Raw genomic sequence first — 9991 nt, forward strand, 5'->3', positions numbered from 1 at the left:
TTCCCTCTGGCAAAGATTTGCAGCTGGTTCTTTGAATGAATCAAAAAATGCAAAGCAAAACTCCCCTTTGTCTTCCAAGCATTCCCTTTGTGCATTCTGACACGGTGTAACCCAGCAGGTCTCCCCTGTGTCTCCTGTGGAAAACTCCAGATCCCGTGTTCCAGCTGCACTCCCTGCAGGAGCAGGATCTGCTGAGCCCACGGTGCCCTGGGAGGTTGATTTACATTAACAACGCTCCCAGCAAGCACAGCCTGACCTTTACTTTGTAACCAGGATAACTTCCAGTGATTTGACATCTTGATTTTGGCTTCCCATAGTTTTGTTGGATACCCCCTCCCCCAGGAGCCCGTGGGTTGTGCCAGAGACCCCCCTGTGTGAGCAGGACCCAAATTCCCTGTTACAGGGGCAGGGTCTCTTTGTGCTGCTGGTGATCAGTGTTGGCTCAAACATGGCTGGTGCTGGATGGTGGGAGAGTTGGAAATGATGGATGAGTGGGCTGGAGATCACACATCCCATAAAACAGCCAACTCAAAGGAGCAGCTGTGCTGAGGTGACCTCGGGGTGGCAGTGATTTCACAGAGTGTGTGAAGCAGCTTTTCCTGCTTCGTGACCTTCATTTGCTGACATTTTGTTTTACCAGAAGGTGCCTGGTTTGGTACCAAGGCACAGGATGAAAAGGAGACAGGTCTGTGCTGGGGAAGGGGTAATGAGTCCACTAATTATCCTGATCCTGAGCCTCCACGAGGAGGTCACTCCCTGCCTGTCCATGGTTTCTCCTCGGCTTTGCTACAACATGTTCACTAATGACACTGAGACTGGGGGACTCGCAAGGCCTCACCCCCATTAGCTGAGACTGCCCGTGCTCCTGTTTGCCTGGGAATCCTCTTCCCTTTAGAGGGAATTCTTCTTGCTGGGAGCCAGCAAAGGTGCCCAGCTGGGCACTCTCAGTGGAGAAGGGCACTGCAGAGTGGCTCTGCCTTTGTTTAGTGAAGTCCTCAGGGGTTACTGAGCCCAGGGTCCTCCCTCATCACCAGACAGGAATGGGGATTTTAGGGAGGCCGGGCTGTTCCTGGAGGGAAAGTCTTATTTGGGTCTCCTGAATGCTGTGACTGTGGCTGTGGCTACACTGGTTACACCAGTGTGGGGGATCCCACTGTTATCCATGCAATGGGATGGAGGGATGGATGGATACATCCCAGGTTTTGGGAACGTGCTGACATAACCATGTGGAGCTGCTGGAGTGAGCCCAGAGGAGGCCACGGAGCTGCTCCCAGGGCTGGAGCCCCTCTGCTCTGGAGCCAGGCTGGGAGAGCTGGGGGGTTCCCCTGGAGAAGAGAAGGCTCCAGGGAGAGCTGAGAGCCCCTTGCAGGGCCTAAAGGGGCTCCAGGAGAGCTGGAGAGGGACTGGGGACAAGGCATGGAGGGACAGGACACAGGGAATGGCTTCCCACTGCCAGAGGGCAGGGACAGATGGGATATGGGGAAGGAATTGCTGGCTGGGAGGGTGGGGAGGCCCTGGCTCAGGTTGCCCAGAGAAGCTGTGGCTGCCCCTGGATCCCTGGAAGTGTCCAAGGCCAGGCTGGAGCAACCTGGGCTAGTGGAAGGTGTCCCTGCCCATGGCAGGGGGTGGCACTGGATGGCTTTTAAGGTCCCTTCCACCCAAACCATTCCATGGTCCCGTGATCCAGCAGCACCAGCAGGAGCAGCAGTGACCTGGCTGAGGACTCCATGTCCCTGTGCATTTGTTCCTGTGAATTCCAGCAGGAGGGACACAAGGTCTGATGGCTATTCCTGGACCTGCTGCACCATCCCATGGGGACACAGCCTCTGTTTTGGGTGAGAACGTGGCACAGGAGAGCAGCCCTGGGGCAGCACAGGGACAGGGGAGACGTCCCCAGGACCAGGGACTTTGGTGTCATCTGAGACTGCAAAATAACTCCTGCTGAGCTGTTATTTAAGGGGAGGGATCAGGAGATGGAATTGAGGAGCGTGGTGTGTTTTAGGGAAGGGCAGTTAGAGGAGAAACAGAAGAACTTCTGAGACAACCCCCAGGGTACCAGGGAGACAAAGTGGATGCTTGGAGAAGTCAGTGCAGTGAGCTGAGAAAAGTGGAGCTGTCCCTTCTGGATTTACATCTCTGGTCATTTGAACTCGGCAGAGCTTTTGCTGGAGCACTTAATCATGGTAATGCTACATGAGTTATTATCTATTATTAAACCTCCTCCAGCTTCTGGGCAGCAGGAGGGGGGAAAGCTTGGAAAAGTCACAAATGGATCCCGGGGAAGCGCTGCTGGACAAGCACCAGGAAAACCAGCTGGGCTGTGGGGAAAGCTGCATCCCACCCCTGGAATAAACACCTTGCAATATTTACAAATGGGAGAGAGCCTCTAAAACATATGTCTGCACTAAATGTGCCCCATTAGAAATGCAAGAATTCCCATTAGCCCCAGAAAAGCAATTCCATTCCAGCGCCAGGTCGTTACTGCAAAGCACTCTGTTGTAATGGCATTAATTGTATTGTTTGAGGACCCTGAAACCTCATTTCATTCAGCTTAGAGGAGCACAAAGAGAATTGAGGTCCCTAAACGGGGCTGGGTCTGTTTTCCAAAGTGCCCTTTGGAGAACAATTCCTGTTCCAGGGCAGATGACACAGCCAGAGGAGATTTCCCTTCGGTGGGGGGTGGAAGGGGGCACAGCCAGCCAGGGCTTGTGCTGGTGTTCATCTCTCTGCTGGGGTGACTCCTGGCTCTTGGAGTTTAGCAGAATCCAGGTAAATGTATCACTTCAATGAAATTCCTGCCCTGCTTTGCCCTTAAGTACCCTTTTTTGGATAGTTTTCTCCTGCCCATGGCAGGGGGTTGGACCAGATGACCTTTAGAAGGTCCCTTCCAACCCAAACCATCCTGTCATCCTGTGATTCCATGGGAAGTGCTATAAAGGGCCTGGAGCATCCTTCTGAGCCTGGAGGAGACACAGGGTCTTATCCCTGTGGATAAATCCCTGGAGGGAGGGAAGGATGAAGGTGGAGCACAGACACCCCAACAATGCCACCCTGTCCCTGAGCGCCTTGTCCAACACTTGACAGTGCCATCAGTGGCCATTCTTGTGCCAGGAGAATGAGAAAAACAATTTTCCATCTTAAAAACCTGTCTTGGCTTTTATGTGCAGCTAAAAAAAGAGATTTATGATTTGAAACCTCCCAAGAAAATCTCCCAGACACACCAAACATCCCCACAGCTAATTTTCTCTCTGTAACTTTTTAATTTTCTCCCTACCATATGTCTCCAATTGTGTGAGTTAATATTATTCATAAATGCAGCACAAATAGGAATAAGACCAATTACAGCAAAATACTCCCCATCTTTTTAATCTCTGAGGTTATGGAGAGGCTGTTCTCTTGCAGATTTAACATCTCCCCAGAAATCACACGGGCTGCAGCGTTTGACTCCTGCCCTGTGCTTCTTGTCAAGTTTGCAGGATTTTGCCAACAAATTAATGAGGGGAGAGTTCCAGGGAATGTTGATGAGCCACAGGGAATCTGCCTTTTGGCTTCAGAGCCTTTGCAACGGGCTCTGGGAGGGGCTGGGGTGTGGAAGGATCCGGCTCAGCATTCCCGGTCTCTCCCTGTCAGGCCCTTCCCCGCTGCTGTGTCGGGAATGTGGGAATTGCTCTGGGCTGGGGGTTCTCTTCCAGAGCCAAAATCACACTGGATTTCTGAGGCCTGTCCAGAAATGCTGGATGGTTCCATGGGGTACCTGTTACATCTCGTGTGGGGTCACCAGAGCACCACATCACTTGTGTGGCACCAGAGCATCCATCTCCTCTGGAATCCCCATTCCCACCCTGGCTGGGAGGAGAAGAGGCACAAACTGAGAGGGATATTCCCCCCCTCTGGCTTCCTGCCAAGCCCCTGCAGCAGAGCAGCTTCAGAGGCAAAAACTGGCTCCTGAATTTTTGAATACACAGTGGCCCTTTTGAATATTTCCCAATACGCATTCCCAGGAAAGGGTATCACCAATTTTCCATAAAGATTTCCTTTGTTTTGTTGTTCTTTTACTTTCCCACCCCACTTCTTGCTCGGAACCTGAAGGTTCCCATCCAAGCTTTGAGGCAGTTTGGTTTGAAATGGGAAATATCCATGTCTGCTCCGATAAACCGGAGTGAATTCCTCCTGGAGAGCCTGGGCTTGAAGAGGAACTTTCATCTCTCCTCCCTCTCCAGCTCTGGGTCTTTGCAGCTGGAGTTTTCATTTGAACTCCTGTTCCCTCCCAGCCATTTGGATCCTTTTTTTCCTCTGAGTGTGGCTGAAGTGACGGGGTTTAATCAGGGAATGTTCAGCCACCTCTGTGGAGACCTGTGGAACAGCCAGGACTGTTGTAGGGAGCTCAAACCTTCCCTGGATCCCACCCTCTGGGACAGTTTTGGTCAGTGATACCAGAGCAAAATGAGGCTGTGGACTAAAATGGATGCTCATACTTTAGGTTAGATTCCCACTGCTAATTCCTTGATTTCATAGGAAAAGAGAATCATGGAACAAATTGGGTTGGAAGGGACCTCAAAGCCCATCCCATCCCACCCCCTGCCATGGGCAGGGACACCTTCCACCAGCCCAGGTTGCTGCAAGCCCCGTCCAACCTGGCCTTGGACACTTGCAGGGATCCAGGGGCAGCCACAGCTCCTCTGGGATATCCATTCCAGTCCCTCCCCACCCTCATGGGGAAGGTAAAGTCTGATCCCATCCCCTCTCAGAAGGGTCTGACCTGACACTGTTCTGGTCCTGGTGTCTCCATCCCTGCATTCCCATCCCTGCATCCCTGCTCTCCTGGTGCTCCTCTCCAGGACACTGCTCCTCTCTGCTATTTATTTTCCTTCTCCTTTCAAAGTGTGTCCTTTCTGCTCCCTCTTTTCTCATCTGGGCTGGATTAGAAATGCTCTGTTTGCTGCTCAATTAAAGTGCCCTCTCAGACACGGCAAAGTTCAAACAGTTTTAGCTTTTGCCTAAAATATATCTGTCTGGATTTAATGGGCTTTGCAGGCTCCACTTTCAAAGTGGTTATTAATGGGATTTGGACAAGGAACTCTTGCTTTGTGCTATTAAAATAATACAAGAAATCCTTCCATTGGCATTTAATGTCATCGACTCAGGCATGTCAAGGGTGGCACACAAAGGCTTGGCCTGTCTGTGCTGGGGCTGCAGCACAGCTGGGAGATTGCACCCAGCCTGACAAATAACTGAAATCAGTGGCTTTTCCTGCCTTTAATGCTGTTACTGGTGTCATTATTCCCTGGAGGACGTGTCTGTGGCAAAGCTCCACTGAGGTCTGAGAGAGGATAAACTTGGCAGCTGGGGCTGAGCCTAAAGCAGGACCAGGGAGGGAGGTGGGACACAGACCCTCAGAGCACCTGCAAGGCAATTCCTGTGGCTCCACAGGACCTGGGCCACGGAAGAACACAGGGAATGGGGCAGGGATCCATGTCAGGATGTGATGGGAAACCTTAAGAAGCCTTTTCTAGATTCCCAACTTTGGAGTGCCCAGCCCTGGAGGTGTCCCAGGAAGGCCTGGCCGTGGCACTCAGTGCTCTGGGCTGGGGGACAAGGTGGGCATCGGGCACAGGGGGGATCCATGGGCTGGCAGGGCTTTTTCAGCCCCAGGGATCCTGGGATTCTGTGCCGTGCTGGTGAAGAGCCCAGATCCAGGGGCTCCTCCCAGGAGGGGATGACAGGCTGTGTGTCCCACTCACGAGTGTCCAGTGAGCCCAGTTCACCCAGTCTCTACATAGCAGGGGTGCATTTACAATGCAGAATCCCTTCTATTCATGAGGAGAACCCACTGCCATGGTCCTGAGTGAGGGGCAGCAGTTGTGCTCTGCTCACCTGCATCAGCTCCATCCCTCCTGCCTCTCACAGCTCATTAAAACCTGGGGCCTCCACAAGACAGCAAATTTAGGAACTGCACATTGTTCCGAGCCCAGCCCTAAGAGCACCTTCCTGAGAAATGACAGGCAGGAACAACCGTCCCTCGGGATGATTTATCCCCCGGATTAGGCTCAGCTTGTGAAAATACACCGAGTTTAAATCACTGCCAACCTTGAAACAACAGCAGAGGAGGTGCTGACCCTGGGAAGCAGCAAACAAACAACTGTGTTCCCAGTAGATTGAACTGCAAGCTGGCTTCAGAAATGAAATCTGGGGCTTTAATGCTGTCTGCCTGAAAATCAAATGGGAAAAGGGAGTGGTGGTGGCATCTCCAGTTACAAGTCAAACCAGCGGGACGAGAAACATAAACTGCCCAAAGACTTGAAGGGGAGTTGCACCAGGAACTGGTGATGAACTGCTCCTGCCTGGGAAGTGCAGGGAGCTGGGAGCTCAAGCAGTGCTGGGCTGGGCAGTGCCAGTTGGCAGCTGCACTCTGAGATCTTAGAGCTCTTTTCCAGCCTGAATGACTGTGATCCTGCTTCCCAGGGCTGCTCCAGGCGGAGCGTGGACTCTGGTTGCCATGGCAATGCCCTGACCCTCCCTCCCCAGGGCAGTGCCTAATTAGGGCAGTCCTGCTTTGGGTGCCTGGGTCATGCCCCATGTCCCTTCAGGGGTGCTGGGTCATCCCTGCAGTTCATTATCAGCATTTTTCAACTGTCCCTGATTTGTGGCCAGCCGTGGCCTGGACACGCAGCTCCTTGGCCTGAAGTTTTCTGGGTGTTTTGCCTTCTGTGGAAAAAAAAGAATCAACCCCCCAGCTCTCAACCTTCCTGCACTAATCCCCGTGTGCAGACCGTGGCAGTGCTGGGGGACCCTGGCATTCGAGGGGGGTGTGGCTTTAGGGGTGGGGAAGGGTCCGAGCTCCCCACAGGGATTTGGGTGGTGGCATTTTGGCAGGGGGTTGGAACTAGGTGGTTTTTAAGGTGCCTTCCAACCCCAATCCTTCCATGATATGATAGGAATCAATACTCATCCTGTTCCCCCCTCTGCCATGGGCAGGGACACCTTCCACTAGACCAAGGCTGCTCACAGTAACCTCATTTTTTCCCCCTCCCAAGCAATAAAAGCAGGAATGAGACATCCAGGAGGAGCTGAGGACGTGGAAGGGGTGGTGTAAATTCATGGCACGTTGTTTTGGGGGCCAGGATTTATTTCTGATCAGCTTATCCTTCTGTTGTTTTCCTCCAGCTGCTCCAGGAGGACAATCCAGTTCCACCAGGAACACCGAGGGACACAGGATGTCACAGCAGCAGCAGCAGGACCCACTCCAGCCCCACTGGATTTCGGCTTCCTGGTTGTCCTGGCTCTTGGAAAACCTTTCAGCCCCCCATGGCACACCTGGCTCCTGGGAAATGCTCTGGAAGGATGGATGGACTGCTGCAGTGGGGGTGGAATCACAGGCAGGAATAAAGGCAAAAGAAGGGAAATCTTTCTCTGGGAATCCCCATCCCTGGAAGTGTCCAAGGCCAGGCTGGAAGGGGCCTGGAGCAGCCTGGGCTAGTGGAAGGTGTCCCTGCCCATGGCAGGGGGTGGGATGAGATGATCTTTAAGGTCTCTTCCAACCCAAAGCAGTCTCTGATCCTTCAGGGAAAGGCTGGGAAAACAATCCATGATTGTATTTCCCCTCCCATTCCAGCTGCTGTCCCACCTCACCCCAGGCCTCGTGTTCTTATTTTAAAGAAGTAAAGCCCCACTGATCTGAACAAGGTCAAGTGTTCCTTTGCCATCTCCCAAGCCACAGTCCCACCTCTGCCTCTGCTCCTGAAACGGCTCCATTTGCATAAATTCGTCTGCAAACAATTAAAGTTAATTAAGATAATTTATCACTTGAAAGTAAAGCGTTTTATCAGCAGGTATCAGCCTGTAAAGCAAACAAAGAACCAGTTGTAGGGGAATAGCTGGGGCCTTATTACCCTGTTAGACATGAAGTGACAAAACCCCGCTCGTTATGACGCTTTGTCGGGTCCGGGTGCTTTGTTTGCAAAGTAATTAACTGCAATTAGCTAATCATCCTCTGTAGGAGCTGCAGGTGTGACTCTGCACTAGCACGGACTCATTTACACCTTGGCTGCCTTCCCACACACAAACTGGGAGACACAAGTTTTGGGAGCAGCCCGAAGTCCTTGTCTGTGGGCACAAATGGGATATTGGGAAGAGCTTTGAGGGACAGAATGGATCTGGTGGGTGTCCCCTGGGAAGCTCCTCTCCACTGCTTCCAGCGGGGTTTATTGCATCCTGATATCCAGTGTCTGCAGGGACTGTAAAAATAATGCACTTTGGGGAAAAAATACCCATTAGCATTGCTCAAAGCCCATCCAACCTGGCCTTGAGCAATTCCAGGGATGGGGCATCTCCCAGTTCCACTGGGATCAACTCCCCTCATCAGCAAACACAAAACTTGTTTCATCAAATTCTGACCCCAGCAATAACAGAGACCACATTTAACTTGGAATTTGTGGGATGAGTTAATCTGAGCACTCCCAGAGGCATTGACCCCTCAGGGGAAAAAAACAACTTCACGTGCCCCAAAACCACTCCAAGGCAACCAGGAATGGTCATTTTTAAAAAAATTCATTTAAAAAACTCCTGGCAGAGCCACAGGCTCTCCTAGCACGGGAGATCAGTGGCTTCTCAATAGGGCACTCTGGAATTCCAGCCCCTCCCGACCCACAGGAGGCCCCTGAGTGTGGATTATTGTCCTTGTACCCTTTGTTTCCCCACCTGCTGATCGGGATGGCCCCTTTTTACTGGTGATTTTCCCCTTGTTTTCCTTTCCCCAGGCCCTCCCTCTTGCTGGGAATTCTGGGCACTGACAAGGATTTTCACCCTGAAAAGGGAAGTGTGTTCCAAGAGTCCCCACAGAACAAACCCACCCATTATCTGTCGGACAGCAGGAAAATATTTGGAGCTCTGTGAGCAACCTGGACGTGCTGAACATCCCAGGGGGGGCCTGAGTGTCAGGAGGGTGCCGAGCACCCCCTGGGTGTCCTGCTGGGTGTCTCTGGGTGCTCAGCTGCAGCAGGGGCTCCGTAAATGAGCTCTGCCTGGTAATTAACCCCAGGTGTTTGCAGTTGTAATTAAGGAGCCCATATAAGGAGGGTGGGGGCGGGCTGGTGCTGTGCCCCGGAGGAGTGGGAGAGCTGCTGTGCCGGGGGTTTGGTCCTCTCTGCTGGCCCTGGTGAGTGCTCCGTGCTTTTGGTACCATTATTTGTTGGTTTATTTACCGTTTCTGACCGAGTTTTCTCCTGCTGCTTCCCTGGCGCTTCAGCTTTCCTCGTTATGTGCCAGGGAAAAAGGAATGCTTGCATTTACTGAGGGGGGAGGCCGAGCTGCCCCAGCACTCACCTCCTGCTGTTGTGGGTGTTGTGTTGGTGTTTTCAGTGGCAGGTTCGGTGCAATTTGGGTATTACAGCTCCTTTTCCCTGGAATTAAGGCAGGCACCTTGCAATGTTATCCTTGGTGCTTTCTTTGTTCCCTGGAGGATCTCAAAGCGCTGCTGAGCCGAGCCTGTGGCTCACCCAGCCTGGGACTGTGCTGGGTCCTTGGGATGAGTCTCCCTCCAACAACAGCTTCAGTGCAGTGAAAATGGGTTTGCTTTTAATAATTCGGGAGGCAAATGCAGCGCTGGGGGGACGGTGCCTCTCCCCAGGATGCCAAAAGTGATGCTGAGTGTTTGTCAGGAATTCCCTGTTGGGGTGGGTGGCTGGAGCTGGGTGTGCTCGCAGTGGGGCTGTGCCGAGGAGCACATGCTGACCCAGTGCTTGGGCTCTGGAGTCTGGAGTGAGTGGGAATTCTGGTTCCTGTGTTTCCAGTTCCAGGGAGCCTGTGTTTGCTGCAAACGAAGGTGCAGGGGTGAGGGGTGTTTTGGGGTGTGTTCTGACTGGAAGAAGGCAGCAGTTGTTCGGTTTATCTCCTTGGGAGCAGTTTGCTGCAGCAGATCCCCAGCCCCTCTCCGTGGTGGCAGCAGCACAAAGGAGCTTCCCTTCTCCAAAGGGAAGGACTGGGAAGTAAAATC

At 52.5% G+C, this 9991-nt stretch overlaps 1 long non-coding RNA gene across 1 annotated transcript in view; it reads left to right on the top strand.

Annotated features, from left to right (window-relative positions):
• The window catches only part of LOC113986454, a 37401-nt gene extending 29923 nt beyond the window's left edge, over nt 1-7478 (top strand). Inside the window, exon 5 of the long non-coding RNA XR_003540199.2 lies at nt 7165-7478. This is a non-coding gene — a long non-coding RNA (uncharacterized LOC113986454). The remainder of the gene's footprint in view (nt 1-7164) is intronic.
• The last annotated feature ends 2513 nt before the right edge of the window (nt 7479-9991 follow it).

Source organism: Pipra filicauda, unplaced genomic scaffold, assembly GCF_003945595.2.
Source record: "Pipra filicauda isolate LSUMZ 115617 unplaced genomic scaffold, ASM394559v2 scaffold571_size334496_pilon, whole genome shotgun sequence".
In the NCBI taxonomy this organism is placed as follows: Eukaryota; Metazoa; Chordata; class Aves; order Passeriformes; family Pipridae; genus Pipra; species Pipra filicauda.